The sequence below is a fragment of the Nicotiana tomentosiformis genome, chromosome 6 (assembly GCF_000390325.3).
Source record: "Nicotiana tomentosiformis chromosome 6, ASM39032v3, whole genome shotgun sequence".
NCBI lineage: Eukaryota > Viridiplantae > Streptophyta > Magnoliopsida > Solanales > Solanaceae > Nicotiana > Nicotiana tomentosiformis.
Window position 1 is genome coordinate 2802343 of NC_090817.1, and position 16667 is coordinate 2819009.

A 16667-nucleotide genomic window follows, 5' to 3' on the forward strand; every position below is an offset into this window, starting at 1 on the left:
ATTTGTAGGCACAAAGTACTAGAATACATCAAAAAATAACTTTATCAGAAAAAAGGATTCAAAATGACATTAAGGTAAAATGTATTTACCTTTTAAGCTTCTAAATTAAAATTCAGGACTAGATGTCCTTAATTTCAGTGCTTGTAACTCTAAGTTCAAGTCTAAGTATCCTTAATTTTTGAACTTGTAATTCTAAGGTTAGGACTACCTGTCCTTAATTTTTGAGCATGTAACTCTAAGTTTAGGACTACGTGTTCTTAACTTTTGAACTTGTAACTCTAAGTTCTGGACTATATGTCCTTATTTTTTGAGCTTGTAACTCTAAGTTCAGGACTAAGTATCCTTAATTTTTGAAGTTGTAACTCTAAGGTTAGGACTACCTGTCCTTAATTTTTGAGCTTGTAACTCTAAGTTTAGGACTACCTGTCCTTAATTTTTGAACTTGTAACTCTAAGTTCAGGACTACATGTCCTTATTTTTTGAGCTTGCAACTCTAAGTTAAAACTAAGTGTTCTTAATTTCTGTACTTATAACTCTAACTTAAGAACTAAGTATCCTTAATTTCTGAGGTTGTAACTCTAAGTTCAGGACTAAGTGTCCTTAATTTTTGAACTTATAACTCTAAGTTCAGGACTAAGTGTCCTTAACTTATAAGCAGCTAACATTCTGATTCTTATTTTAAATACTATCTCACAAGCTTTAAAGAAAAATTTAGGGTCAAAGGTTGATACTTTATTGAAACTTCTTGAGAAACCTCATGAAAGAAATAAAGAGAGAGAACCTAGTGTTCCAATTAGCAAAGATGCAGTTGATGATCAATGTGACGATAAAGAGATGCATCTAGAAGATGAAACTGATATGGGCATCGAAATTAGGAAAGGTTAGATAGAGTTTTTGAATTTGTTGCCATTGTAAATTTATATTCAATAGCGTAATAAATATTAACTGTTTTGCGCTTACAAATGTATGTAGAATCTTTTGATGGAGTGGAATATCAAGATGGAGAGGAATGTCAAGATCAGGAAAATCCAAAAGAGAGAAGTGTAACAGAAATAATTTGTAAATCTGGAGTGCAATCTTAGGATGTAGAAAATCCATTAGGAACAGGCATAAGTGAGATTGTGTGCAAATGTGTAGAAGGAATATACAATCTATCTACACCTCTCTCCCTTAAAGAGAAATTTTGAAATCAAAATGATGCTAATCAAGGTTAGATGAAACTTTCATGATTTGTTGCATGTTAGTTTCAGTAAACTATTAGTAACAAGTATTAATTGTAAATGTTACAGAATCTTGTGAAGCTGCAAGGAAAGAAGATAGAGTGCAATCTCAAGATAAATATGCTAAAGGTACATACGATATCTCAACTCCGTCAGTTCTTTAAGAAATATCAGAAGATAGGGTGGACAACATAGGTATTAATTTCTTTCTTTGAAAAATTAAATTTGTGCCCAGTTTACTCTCAACAAGGCCGCATTCTGGCATGATTTGCTAATTTTTCCCTTCTTAATTATTGTAGTTTTGCTTGTAGAGCAAATTAAAAGAAAGGAAGATGTAGTGGAACATCAAGATGATGCAATTTCAAAAGAGAGTAGTGGAGGACAATCTCAAGACATAGAAAATACCCAAGGAACAAGCATAAGTGAGATTGTTTGCAAATGTATAGAAGGAACATATGATATCTCTACACCTCTCTCTCTTAGAGACAATTTTAGAAGCCAAAACAAATGCTAGTCAAGATAATGATTTAACTGGCATGATCTTGAGAGTTGCGAAAGGTTAGACGGAGTTTTTTTCATCTTATACATGTTAGTTTTAGTCAAAGATTAGTAACAAGTACTAATTGTGTTAGCTCTTATAAATATTTGCAGAATCTTGTGAACTTGCAAGCGAAGAACATGGAGAACAGTTGCAAGATAAAGAAAATGCAATGGATGGAACAAGCATAAGCAATATCTCAGCTCCATTGTCTGTTAAAAAAAATACAAGAAGACAGGATGACCAACACAGGTATTAAGTTCATTTATTCAGGTGAAATTCTAGAAGTTAAGGACATTTTGAAGAATTGTGTCCTTAATATTAGATTCATACTTCAAATTGTCAGGACATTTCAAAAGTTATATCCTGAGTTTTTGTCTCTTCATTTGATAATTTGTCCTAGAATTGAGGACTTGCAGCAAACTAATGTATATGTAGTGTTGCTTTCAGAGCAAAACAAAAATGCAGTCGTTAACCAATATACTAGGAAAGGAAGAGAGATAGTATTGGTTTTGATGGTCCATCATTTGCTATTATTACTCCTACTCCTCCGACTACACAAATGATAATTGATGAGGCTTATTCTATAGATGTTGAAGGAAATGTTGAAGAAGAGCTTGGTCGAGGGAAAAGGAATAAGAATCTTAGTTGGCAATTGAAATCTCCTTTTGAACAGATAAACAAAAGAGGAACATCGATGGCGCACAATGAAAATACTACCGAGTATACGGGCTTGATAAAATCAAAATATACTTGTATATTTATTTTTCATTATGCCAAAAATGATAAAGAGTTATTGAAAAAATTCATTGGGTGGTTGGGCAAGGAGAAAAGAAAAGGTCGCAAAAAAATGTAAGTCCCTAAATGTATTCATTATTTCTTAATTGCTTACATTTGTGTCTTGAACTTCTAAGGTCAGGACTACCTGTTCTTAAATTTTGAACTTCCAACTCTAAGTTCAGGACCATGTGTCCTTAATTTTTGAACTTCCAACTCTAAGTTTAGGACCAAGTGTCATTAACTTATGAGCTTGTTACTGTAAGTTCAGGACTAGCTGTCCTTAATTTTTGAGCTTGTAAGTCTAAGTTAAGGACTACTTGTCCTTAGTTTTTGAGCTTGTCACTCTAAGTTTAGGACTTACTGTCCTTAACTTTTGAACTTGTAACACTAAGTTCAGGACTACAGTTCCTTATTTTCTGAACTTGGAACTCTAAGTTCAGGACTATCTGTCTTTAATTTCTGTGCTTGTAACTCTAAGTTAAGGACTACCTGTCCTTAAATTTTGAACTTCCAACTCTAACTTCAGGACCAAATGTCCTTAATATTTGAACTTCCAACTATAAGTTTAGGACCAAGTGTCCTTAACTTATGAGCTTGTTACTGTAAGTTCAGGACTAGCTGTCCTTAATTTATGAGCTTGTAAGTCTAAGTTAAGGACTACCTGTCCTTAGTTTTTGAGCTTGTAACTCTAAGTTTAGGACTACCTGTCCTTAACTTTTAAACTTGTAACTGTAAGTTCAGGACTACATGTCCTTAATTTCTATGCTTTGCGATGACCCAAAATATCATCTTTAAATTTAATAAGTAATTCCATGTTCTAAGACCTTGAAAAGTATTATTTATTATTTTTCGACTTGCGTGCGCAGGTCCGTAAAATTTTCCGGAAAGTTTTTATGTGAAAAATGGATTAAAATGTGAAATAGAGCCTTAAAACTCAACTGAGTTGACTTTGGTCAACATTTTGAGCAAACGAACCCGGATCAGTATTTTGACAGTTCCAGTAGGTCCGTATCGTGATTTGGGACTTGGGCGTATGCCCGAAATTTAATTTGGAGGTCCCTAGCTCTAGTTATGACCATTTAACGGAAACTAATAATTTAAAGGCTAAAGATTTCCAAGTTTAACCACGGGGTTGACTTTTTGATATCGGAGTCGGAATCTGATTCTGGAATGTTGAATAGCTCCGTTATGTCATTTATGACTTGTGTGTCAAATTTGAAGTCATTCCGGATTCATTTAATATGTTTTGGCACGAGATTTGCAAATTGAAAAGTTTAAAACTCAAAAGTTCGAATCGGGGTGTGAACTGTAATTTCAGCGTTGTTTGACGTGATATTAGACCCCGAGTAAGTCCGTATTATATTATGGGACTTGTTGGTATATTCGGACGGGGTCCCAAGTACCCGAGTGTGACTCGAATCGAAATCGGAACAAGAATTGGACTTAAGCAAAATATGAAATTTTGACTTCTGTTATAATCGCACCTGCGGATTTTAGACCGCAGGTGCGAGCTTGCAAAAGTGAGCCTTCCATCACAGAAGCGGCCTGGGCAGGCTGGGCAAAGGTCCGTAGGTGCGAAAACTTGCACAACGCACGTCCGTAGAAGCGGACTTGACAATCGTAGAAGCGGAAGGCAGCGCAGGTGCGCATTTTTCCTCCGCAGGTGCGAGGCCTAGCCTGGCAGCCCCATTTCGTAGATGCGAGATTTTTCTCGCAGATGCGAGCTCGCATGTGCGAGCCCAGGCACCGCAGGTGCGGAAATGTCTGGGCAGTATATATATTGAAGAGTCTGACATTTTTACTCATTTTGGTCATTTTGAGCTCGGTTAAGGCTAAGTTTTGAGAGGTTTTTCACGATTTCGAACCGGGTAAGTGTTCTATAACCAAAAGTGATTATAATTTATGAATCCATGTCTATATTCATCATTTATTTCGAATTTAGATGGAAGAAATTAAAATTTTTGTAAAACTTTTCAAAAACGAAAACTTTAGATTTGAAGGTCTATTTGACATCGGAATTGGATAATATTTGTATGGTTGAACTCGTAGCGGAACGGGTGTTCGTATTTCGCGAGTTTTTTCGAGATTTGAGACGTGAGTCCCACTGTCGAATATTTTAATGAATTTCGAATTTTTATCCGAAAAATTAGTAAATTCATATGAAATTAATTCCTATGATTCGTATTGAGTATATTGAATTGTTTATGAATAGATTTGAAGCTTTTGGAGACAAATTTAAAAGGAAAGGCTGTGGTCGAGTAATTAATTAAAATTTGCAAAGCGAGGTAAGTGTCGTGGTTAACCTTGACTTAAGGGAATAGAACCTTTAAACTATTTGTTATGTGAAATGCATGTGAACAACATATAGGCGAGGTGACGAGTGTCTATACGTCGTCAAATTAATTGTTTGCATAATTACTTGAAAAATCATAAATCGTTTTAAATCATGAATTAATTATTATAATAATTGTTTCTCTCCTATTCTTTGTCAAATATTAATTCTTGAATTCCTGCATTAATTGTTACATGCTATTTGAATAATGTGTCTTAATTGTTATTTGACATTTACCATATTAAATATTAAACTGTCTATTTTCTCCCTGATTTCCATAATAATTTGCTATTTGTCATTGTTTGTTTTATAATTAAATCATAATTATTGTATGTTTGTTGTCCTATAATTTTATATTAATTGTTGTATTTATTGGGGAAATTTCTTCTATAAGAATTGGTAAATGGATATAATGGAGGATCGGATTGCACGCCGCAACAAAATTAATTGAAATGGATATATTGGAGGATCGGGTTGTACATCGCAACAGAATTAATTGAAATGGATATATTGGAGGATCGGGTTGCATGCCGCAACACACTTATTAAAAAGTCCATATTAGAGGATCGGGTTGCACGCCGCAACAGACTTATTAAAAAGTCCATATTGGAGGATCGGGTTACACGCCGTAACAGACTTATTTAAAAGTCAATATTAGGGGATCTGATTGCATGCCGCAACAGACTTATTTAAAAGTCTATATATATACTTAATTGAAATAAATATATGACAGACTTGATTAAAAAGAATATATTGGGAGATTGGGTTGCACGCTGCAACAGAATTATATATGAATATATTGTGAGAGCGGGTTGCACGCTGCAACAGAAATTGATGGAATTGATAATTGGTTATGACTGCTGATTTGGCTTCAATTATTATAAATGAGTTACCTGATTTATTTCTATTATTTGTTGTTGTTACTAATATTGCGTACAGGTTAATATAAGTAACCCGCCTTAGCCTCGTCACTACTTCGTCGAGGTTAGGCTCAACACTTACCAATATATGGGGTCGGTTGTACTGATACTACACTCTGCACTTCTTGTGCAGATTTCGGAGTTGGTCCCAACGGCGTATCATAGACTTGCTCGGATAACAGCTACTCAGAGGAGACTTGAGGTATAACTGCATGGCGTCTGCAGTTCTGAAGTCCCCGTCTATTTTACTTTAGATGTGTATTTATTTTCAGACAACTTTATTTTATTCAGGCCCTTATTTGTATTATTCTAGAAGCTCGTGCACTTGTGACACCAAATTCTGGGATGGTATTTAGACACCGTTTTTATTTTTATGAATTATTCACTATATTTCAGAATTTACTTCCGCAATCGTTCTTTGTTATTAATAAATTTAAAAAATTATTTAAAAATTGGTTAATATTATTCTAACGTTGGCTTGCCTAGCAAGTGAAATGTTAAGCGCCATCACGGTTCGAAGGTGGGAATTTTGGGTCGTAACAATTGGTATCAGAGCACTTAGTTACATAGGTCTCACGAGTCACGAGCAAGCTTTATTGAGTCTGAAGGATCGGTATGGAGACGTCTATACTTATCTCTCAGAGGCTATGAAGTTTAGGAACAATATCACTTCTTTCTTATTCTATCGTGCGATTTTACTCTATTATCGAAAATTGAAACATTCTACTCTTATTCTCTCGTAGATGGTGAGAACACGTAATACCTCTACTGATGGACAGGGACCAGAACCCCCGGTGGCAACTATAGCCAGGGGTAGAGGTCGAGGTTGAGGTTGTGCTAGAGGTCGAGGTAGAGGCCGAGGTAGAGCTCAGTCCAGAGCTCGAGCAGCTGCACCTGTTGTAGAACCTCGGGTAGACCTTCAGGAGGAGGTTCCAGTTCAGGTCCCGGAAGGATTCATAGCCACTCCAGTGCTTCAGGACGCTCTAGTCTGATTGGTGAGTCTTATGGAGGGCATGGCCCAGAATGGTACATTTCCAGTGGTACCAGCCGTCTCACAGGTTGGGGGAGGAGCACAAACTCCCACTACTCCCGCTCCGGAGCAGATGGCTCCCCAGAATCAGGCTCCAGCAGCCCCGCCAATTGGGGTAGTTCAGCCAGTTATTGCGGCACGGACCGGTGATAGGCCCGCCATGTCTTTTGAAGCCTTATTGAGACTTGATAAGTTTACTAAGCTCTTTCCAGTTCACTTCAGTGGTACACCTTATGAGAACCCACAGGATTATCTTGAACGCTGCCACGAGGTGCTGTGGAACATGGGTATAGTTGAGACCAATGGGGTTGATTTTGCTGTATTTCAGATGACGGGTTCTGCCAATGGATGGTGGAGAGATTATACATTGACCAGACCAGTTGGATCACCTGCACTTACCTGGGAGCAATTCTCTTAGCTATTTATGGAGAAGTTCCTTCCTATCACACTAAGAGAGAAATTCCACAAGCAATTTGAGTGTCTACAACAGGGTAGTATGACCGTTGCTCAATATGAGTCCCATTTTGTGGATTTGGCCCGTCATGCTATCATTTTACTACCTACGGAGGGAGAGAGAGTGAGGAGGTTTATTGAGGGACTCACTCACCCTATTAGACTTCAGATGGCCAAGGAGACTGGAAGTGAGATTTCTTTTCAAGCGGCTGCTAATGTCGCAAGGAGGATCGAGATGGTTCTTGCACAGGAGAGAGGGCAGAGGTCTAATAAGAGGCCTCGTCAGTTCGATGGTTTCAGTGGTGCCTCGTCTGGAGGCAGGGATAATTTTGGTAGGGGTCATCCTCCCAGACCGTTTCATTCAGCACTTCATGCATCGCCTAGTGCTTCAGGGAGTCACAGTCCTATTATGCCTTACTCTGGGCAGCCATTATTCAGTGCACATTCAGCTATTATCAGTGCACCGCCACTCCAGAGTTACTACAGTGGTTATCCGGCCCATTTAGGTCAGCTTCAACTTCAGCAACCACGGCCTCAGGATGGGTTTTATTAGTGTGGGAACATTGGTCACATCAAGAGGTATTGCCCTAGATTGGCGAGTAACAGATCTCGGCAAGATTCTCGTGTCATCATACCAGCACCAGTTGCTTCACCGCATGCTCAGCCAGCTAGAGGTAGGGGTCAGATAGCTAGAGGTGGAGGTCAGGCCCTTAGAGGTAGAGTTCAGGCCATTAGAGATGGAGGTCAGACCGTTAGAGGTGGAGGTCAGCCAGTTAGAGGACGTCCCAGGGACACAGTTCAGAGTGGTGGGGCCCAGCCCCGATTTTATGCTTTTCCAGCTAGGCCTGAGGCCGAGTCATATGATGTTGTGATCACATGTATTATTCCGGTTTTCCATAGAGATGCTTCAGTTCTATTTGATCCGGGATCTACTTATTCCTACGTGTCCTCCTATTTTGCTTCATATTTGGTTGTGCCTTGTGATTCTCTGAGTGCTTGTATGTGTGTATCTACACCGGTGGGAGATTCTGTTGTAGTAGATCATGTCTATCATTCGTGTGTGGTTACTATTGGTAATCTTGAGACTAGTGTGGATCTTCTACTTCTTGATATGGTAGATTTTGATATCATCTTGGGTATGGATTGGTTGTCCCCTTATCATGCTATATTGGATTGTCATGCCAAGACAGTGACCCTAGCTATGTCGGGGTTACCTCGGTTAGAGTGGAAAGGAACTCCTGGTCATTCTGCCAGCAGGGTTATTTCTTATATGAAAGCTCGGCGTATGGTAGAGAAATGATGTCTAGCTTATTTGGCTTATATTCGCGATCCCAGTGCGGATATATTTTCTATGGACTCAGTACCAATTGTTCGTGAATTTCTAGAAGTATTTCCTGCAGATCTGTTGGGGATGCCACCCGACAGAGATATTGACTTCTGTATTGATTTGGCTCCGGGCACTCAGCCCATTTCTATTCCACCATACCATATGGTCCCGCCAGAGTTGAAAGAATTGAAAGAGTAGTTACAAGACTTGCTTGATCAGGGATTCATTAGACCCAATGTTTCACCCTAGGGTGCACCAGTATTATTTATAAAGAAGAAAGATGGCTCTATGCGGATGTGTATAGACTATCGGCAGTTGAACAAGGCCACTATCAAAAACAAATATTCGCTGCCAAGAATTGATGACTTATTTGATCAGCTTCAGGGTGCCAAGGTATTTTCGAAGATTGATTTAAGGTCTGGTTACCATCAGTTGAAGATTAGGGCATCTGATGTCCCTAAGACAGCTTTTCAGACTCGGTATGGGCATTACGAATTCCTAGTGATGTCATTTGGGTTGACAAATGCCCCAACAACATTTATGGATTTGATGAATCGGGTGTTCAAGCCTTATTTGGATTCTTTTATGGTTGTATTCATTGATGATATCTTGATTTACTCCAGCAGTCGAGAGGAGCATGAGCAGCATCTTCGAAGTATGCTTCACACTTTGAAGAATAATCAGTTATATGCCAAATTTTCAAAATGTGAGTTTTGGTTAGACTCAGTTGCCTTTTTGGGGCATGTTGTATCGGTAGAAGGCATAAAGGTGGATTCTAAGAAGATTGGGCTGTTCAGAATTGGCCTAGACCTACTTCAGTTACAGAGATCCAGAGTTTCTTGGGTTTAGCAGGTTATTATCATCGGTTCGTGGAAGGGTTTTCATCTATAGCAAACCATTGACCAGACTAACCCAGAAAGGTGTCCCATTCAAATGGTCAGACGAGTGTGAGTTGAGTTTTCAGAAACTCAAGACTGCTTTGACTACGACGCCAGTGTTGGTATTACCCACAGGTTTAGGATCGTATACAGTACATTGTGATGCATCTCACATTGGGCTTGGTGCAGTATTAATGCAAGATGGCAGGGTGATTGCATATGCATCGCGGCAGTTGAAGGTTTACGAGAAGAATTATCTTGTTCATGACTTAGAACTGGCAGCCATTGTTCATGCGCTGAAGATTTTGAGGCATTACCTCTACGGTGTCTCGTGTGAGGTATTTACTGATCATCGTAGCCTTCAATACCTGTTCAAACAAAAAGATCTTAATTCGAGGCAGAGAAGATGGTTGGAGTTATTGAAAGATTATGATATTACCATTTTGTATCACCCCGGGAAGGCCAATGTGGTGGCCGATACTTTGAGTAGAAAGGATGTGAGTATGGACAGTCTTCCGTATATTCCGGTTGGTGAGAGGCCATTAGCTACAGATGTTCAGACTTTGGCTAATCAGTTCGTGAGGTTAGATATTTCAGAACCCAGTCGGGTTCTAGCTTGCACAGTCGATCGGTCTTCTTTATATGAGCGCATCAGAGTGAGGCAGTATGATGATCCTCATTTACTTGTCCTTAAGGACACGGCGCGGCACGGTGATGCCAAGCAGGTTGTTGTGGGGGAAGATGGAATTCTGCGAATACAGGGTCGTATTTGTGTGCCTAATATTGATGGGCTTCATGAATTAATCCTTAAAGAGGCACACAGTTCTAGGTATTCTATTCATCCAGGTACCGCCAAAATGTATCAAGATTTGCGGCAACATTATTGGTGGAGGAGAATGAAAAAGGATATAGTTGCATATGTAGCTCGGTGTCTGAATTGTCAGCAAGTTAAGTACGAGCATCAGAGACCTGGTGGTTTGCTTCAGAAGTTAGAAATTCCTGAGTGGAAATGGGAGCGTATCACTATGGATTTTGTTGTTGGACTCCCACAGACTCAGAGAAAATTTGATACAGTTTGGGTCATTATGGACAGGTTGACCAAGTCAGCATATTTCATTCTAGTGGCAGTTACCTATTCTTCAGAAAGGTTAGCTGAAATTTACATTCGTGAGATTTTTCGCCTTCACGGTGTGCCCGTGTCTATTATTTCAGATCGAGGTATGCAGTTTACCTCACATTTTTGGAGGACTGTACAGCGTGAGTTAGGCACACGGGTGGAGTTGAGTACAACATTTCATCCACAGACAGATGGACAGTTAGAGCGCACTATTCAGATATTGGAAGATATGCTTCGCGCTTGTGTTATAGACTTTGGAGGTTCTTGGAATCATTTCTTGCCACTTGCGGAGTTTGCTTATAACAATAGCTACCAGTCGAGCATTCAGATGGCTCCATATGAAGCATTATACGGAAGGCGATGCCGATCGCCAGTTGGTTGGTTTGAACCGGGAAAGGCTCGGTTATTGGGTACCGATTTGGTACAAGATTCCTTGGATATGGTCAAGATTATTCAGGATCGACTTCGCATAGCTCAGTCTAGGAAAAAGAGTTATGCCGACCGTAAAGTTCGTGATATTGCATTCATGGTTGGAGAAAGAATATTGCTCCGAGTTTCACCTATGAAAGGTGTAATGAGGTTCGGAAAGAAGGGCAAGTTGAGCCCTAGGTATATCGGACCCTTTGAAATTCTTGAAAGGGTGGGTGAAGTAGCCTACAAGCTTGCATTACCACCTAGTTTATCAGCGGTTCATCCGGTGTTCCATGTGTCTATGCTCCGAAAATATCATGGTGATCCGTCCCATGTGTTAGATTTCAGCTCAGTCCAATTGGACAAAGATTTGACTTACGAGGAGGAGCTGGTGGCTATTCTAGCCCGGCAAGTACGGCAGTTGAGGTCTAAGAGTTATCCTTCAGTTCAAGTGCAATGGAGAGGTCAACCGGTAGAGGCATCTACCTGGGAGTCCGAGTCGGACATGTTGAATAAATATCCACACCTTTTCTCCAGCTCAGGTACTTTTTCTAACTCCGTTCGAGGACGAATGTTTGTTTTAGAGGTGGAGAATGTGATGACCCAAAATGTCATCTTTAAATTTAATAAGTAATTTCGTGTTCTAAGACCTCGAAAAGCACTATTTATCATTCCTTGACTTGCGTGCACAGTCCGTAAATTTTTTCGGAAAATTTTTATGTGAAAAATGGATTAAAATATGAAATAGAGCCTTAAAACTCAACTGAGTTGACTTTGGTCAACATTTTGAGCAAACAAATCCGGATCAGTATTTTGACAGTTTCGGTAGGCTCGTATCGTGATTTGGGACTTGGGCGTATGCCCGAAATTTAATTTGGAGGTCCCTAGCTCTAGTTATGACCATTTAAGGAAAACTAGTAATTTACAGGCTAAAGATTTCCAAGTTTGACCACGGGATTGACTTTTTGATATCGGAGCTGGAATCCAGTTCTGGAAATTTAAATAGCTCTGTTATGTAATTTATGACTTGTGTGCCAAATTTGAAGTCATTCCGGATTCATTTAATATGTTTTGGCACGAGATTTGCAAATTGAAAAGTTTAAAACTCAAAAGTTCGAATCGGGGTGTGAACTGTAATTTCAGCGTTGTTTGACGTGATATTAGACCCCGAGTAAGTCCGTATTATATTACGGAACTTCTTGGTGTATTCGGACGGGGTCCTAAGTACCCAAGTGTGACTCGAATCAAAATCGGAACAAGAATTGGACTTAAGCAAAATCTGAAATTTTTCCTTCTGTTATAGTCGCACCTGCGGATTTTAGACCGCAGGTGCGAGCTCGCAAAAGCGAGCCTTCCATCACAGAAGCGGCCTGGGCAGGCTGGGCAAAGGTCCGCAAGTGCGAAAACTTGCACGCACCTGCGCGTCCGCAGAAGAGGACTTGGCAATCGCAGAAGCAGAATGCAGCGCAGGTGCGCATTTTTCCTCCGTTGGTGCGAGGCCTCGCCTGGCAGCTCCATTTCACATATGCGAGATTTTTCTCACAGATGCGAGCTCGCATGTGCGAGCCCAGGCACCGCAGGTGCGAAAATGCCTGGGCAGTGTATATATCGAAGAGTTCGACATTTTTACTCATTTTGAGCTCGGTTAAAGCGAAGTTTTGAGAGGTTTTTCACGATTTCGAACTGGGTAAGTATTCTATAACCAAAAGTGATTATATTTCACGAATTCATGTCTATATTCATCATTTATTTCGGATTTAGATGGAAGAAATTGGAATTTTTGTAAAACTTTTCAAAAATAAAAAATTTAGATTTGAAGGTCCATTTGACATCGGAATTGGATAATTTTTGTATGGTTGAACTCGTAGCGGAACGAGTGTTCGGATTTTACGAGTTTTTTCGGGATTTGAGATGTGGGTCCCACTATCGAATATTTTAATTAATTTCGAATTTTTATTCGGAAAATTAGTAAACTCATATGGAATTAATTCCTATGATTCGTATTAAGTATATTGAATTGTTTATGAATAGATTTGAAGCTTTTGGAGACAAATTTAAAAGGAAAAGTTGTGGTCGAGTAATTGATTGAAATTTGCAAAGCGAGGTAAGTGTCGTGGTTAACCTTGATTTGAGGGAATAGAACCCTTAAATTATTTGTTATGTGAAATGCATGTGAACGACGCATAGGCGAGGTGACGAGTGTCTATACGTCGTCAAATTAATTGTTTGCTTAATTACTTGAAAAATCATAAATCGTTTTAAATCATGAATTAATTATTATAATAATTATTTCTCTCATATTCTTTGTCAAATATTAATTCTTGAATTCCTGCATTAATTGTTACATGATATTTAAATAATGTGTCTTAATTGTTATTTGACATTTAGCATATTAAATATTAAATTGCCTATTTTCTCCCTGATTTCCATAATAATTTGCTATTTGTCATTATTTGTTTCATAATTAAATCATAATTATTGTATGCTTGTTGTCTTATAATTTTATATTAATTGTTACATTTATTGGGGAAATTTCTTCTATAAAAATTAGTAAATGGATATATTGGAGGATCGGGTTGCACGCCGCAATAAAATTGATTGAAATGGATATATTGGAGGATCGGGTTGCGCATCGCAACAGAATTGATTGAAATGGATATATTGGAGGATCGGGTTGCATGCCGCAACAGACTTATTAAAAAGTCCATATTGGAGGATCGGGTTGCACGCCGCAACAGACTTATTTAAAAGTCAATATATATACTTGATTGAAATAAATATATGATAGACTTGATTAATATGAATATATTGGAGGAGCGGGTTGCATTCCGCAACAGAATTGAATATGAATATATTGTGAGAGCGGGTTGCACGCTGCAATGGAAATTGATGGAAATGATAATTGGTTATGACTGTTGAGTTGGCTTCAATTATTATAAATGAGTTACCTGATTTATTTTTATTATTTGTTGTTGTTACTAATATTACGTACAGGTTAATGTAAGTGACTCGCCTTAGCCTCGTCACTACTTCGTCGAGGTTAGGCTCAGCACTTATCAGTACATGGGGTCGGTTATACTGATACTACACTCTGAACTTCTTGTGCAGATTTTAGAGTTGGTCCCAACGGCGTACCATAGACTTGCTCGGATAACAGCTACTCAGAGGAGACTTGAGGTATAACTGCATGGCGTCTGCAGTTCTGAAGTCCCTGTCTATTTTACTTTAGCTGTGTGTTTATTTTCGGACAATTTTATTTTATTCAGGCCCTTATTTGTATTATTCTAGAAGCTCGTGCACTTGTGACACCAAATTCTGGGATGGTATTTAGACACAATTATTTTTTTATGGATTATTCACTATACTTCAGACTTTACTTCCGCAATCGTTCTTTGTTATTAATAAATTTAAAAAATTGTGTAAAAATTGGTTAATATTATTCTAACGTTGGCTTGCCTAACAAGTGAAATGTTAGGTGCCATCACGGTCCGAAGGTGGAAATTTCGGGTCATGACAGTTATAACTCTAAGTTAAGGACTACCTGTCCTTAATTTTTGAACTTTCAACTCTAACTTCAGGACTAAGTGTCCTTAATTTTTGAAATTATGCACTTCTAATTAGGAATTGTGGACTAACTTTGATATTTTCAAATTTTCAGGGGACAAACTGATATATATGCTGAGGATAATGGTGTGAGAAAGAATCCATATAAATTTTACAATCAAAAAATTAATAGCAAAATGTTCTTCCTTGAGCTTTCAGATATAAGCTATGTACTTGATGATAAGGTTTGATAATTTACAAGACATTTCTTTTCTTCTTCTTAATTTATTATTTTTTAATTATTTATGACTGATGAAATTTTTTTCTTCTTTTTTTGCCTTTTTATGAAGCATATTGACATTGCCTTGTATTATTTGAGAAAGAAGGAATGCTACCACCTTTGCGCCCATCCATTTCATTGCACAACTACAGATATAGTTTTTAATAAATATATGCTACTTGTGTATAAGGATTTCAATGAAGATGCTTCAGATGAGTTTTGGTGTGGTGATAATCAATTGGTTCTCACACCATATGTGTGGGGTGACAATCGTAGATATGTAATTGCTTGGACAGAGGTTGATAAAATCTTTTTTCCATGTCGGCTACCTTCAGAAGATGATGATGATGTGACGCATTTTCTTTTGGGGGTATTGGACTTGAATGAGAAAAAGATTGATGTGTACGATTCCATATATAGTGAACCATATGAGGATGGATTGAAACACATTGAAATATATGGTCGCATGATCCCTCACTTGCTAAAGTTCTCACAGTTTGAGAAAAATCATAAGTCTTTTGGAAATACATTCAATAAATTTGATATTTAGTGAAAAAGATCATCGAAACAAACTGGATCGTAAGTGTTGTCATTTGCTATATAATTTATATGTACTTTACATTTATTTATTAAAGATATTATTTAATTGACTCCCTATCTTAATTTTTTTTAGGACTGATTGTGGTACTTTCCTAATCAAGTATGTCGAGTTGTTGATGATGGGAAAGGATGTCCAGAAATTCCAACCTGTGGACATATCAAACTTCAGAAAAGAACTTGCAATAAATCTTTGGCCACATGGAGAGTGAAAAAGAAATTCTGGTTATGAAACACCACCAGAAAAAGTCGGCGACGACTATGATAGTGAAAATAAAACTTCTTGCCCGAAGGAGCTGTAGTGTAGTAGTATAGAAAGTCAACTATAGTGGAATTGCTAGTATATTTCTGAAATGTCTTATAAATTGTTCATAAGCCACTTTATTTTATTTGCATAGCATAATTTTTTGGTCGCAGCTTTGCCAAATAACAGTTTCAGCAGTAATATAAAAGCATCATGTTATTAATTTTATTTGTAAATCTTGATTCTGTTCAGGTTCTGATTGAGTCTGGTTATACTATTGACAACTCTGTTGATAGGTTTCTGCATGATGTAGCTGTTGTAGACCGCGTGGAATTGATGGAGATTCTTTGTTTGGATTATGCTATTGACCGTGTGAAATGAACTATAAAAGATGATACTTCAGCTGGTCATTGTTAGTTAGAGAGAGAGAATGCATGGTCTAATAAATTATGCATTCTCCACATCCACTGTAAATAGATAATGTAAATAGCAAGCCTTCCATGCTAATGCTTTTTAGTATCTCCAGGCTTTGGATGATATATATATATATATATATATATATATATATATATATATATATATATATATATATATACAACTGTGATCTTTTTGCATTTTTCTGTTAGATTTAGTGCTCGAATATTGGTATGAATTTTCTGTCTTAATATTGTAGTGCTACCATATCCTATGAGGCTGGATTATAGAAATGTAGAAGGAGAGATAAATGAGGGGATGGAACAATTCAGGGGGTTAGCAACCCTTCCATGTTAATGCTTTTTAATATCTCCAGGCTTTGTATGATTATAGGGAACAAATTACTGTGTTCATTTTAACTTTCCCTTCTTTACCAAGGAGCACAGAAGCTATATACTTTCATTAGGTGAAGAAAATCAACTTCTTCTCTTTTCCTTCCCTTCTGTTCCTTATGATTAAGATAGTGATCTGATTCTTTTGCCTTCATTTCTCGTGATATGTTGTTTGCGTTGATAAAAGAAAG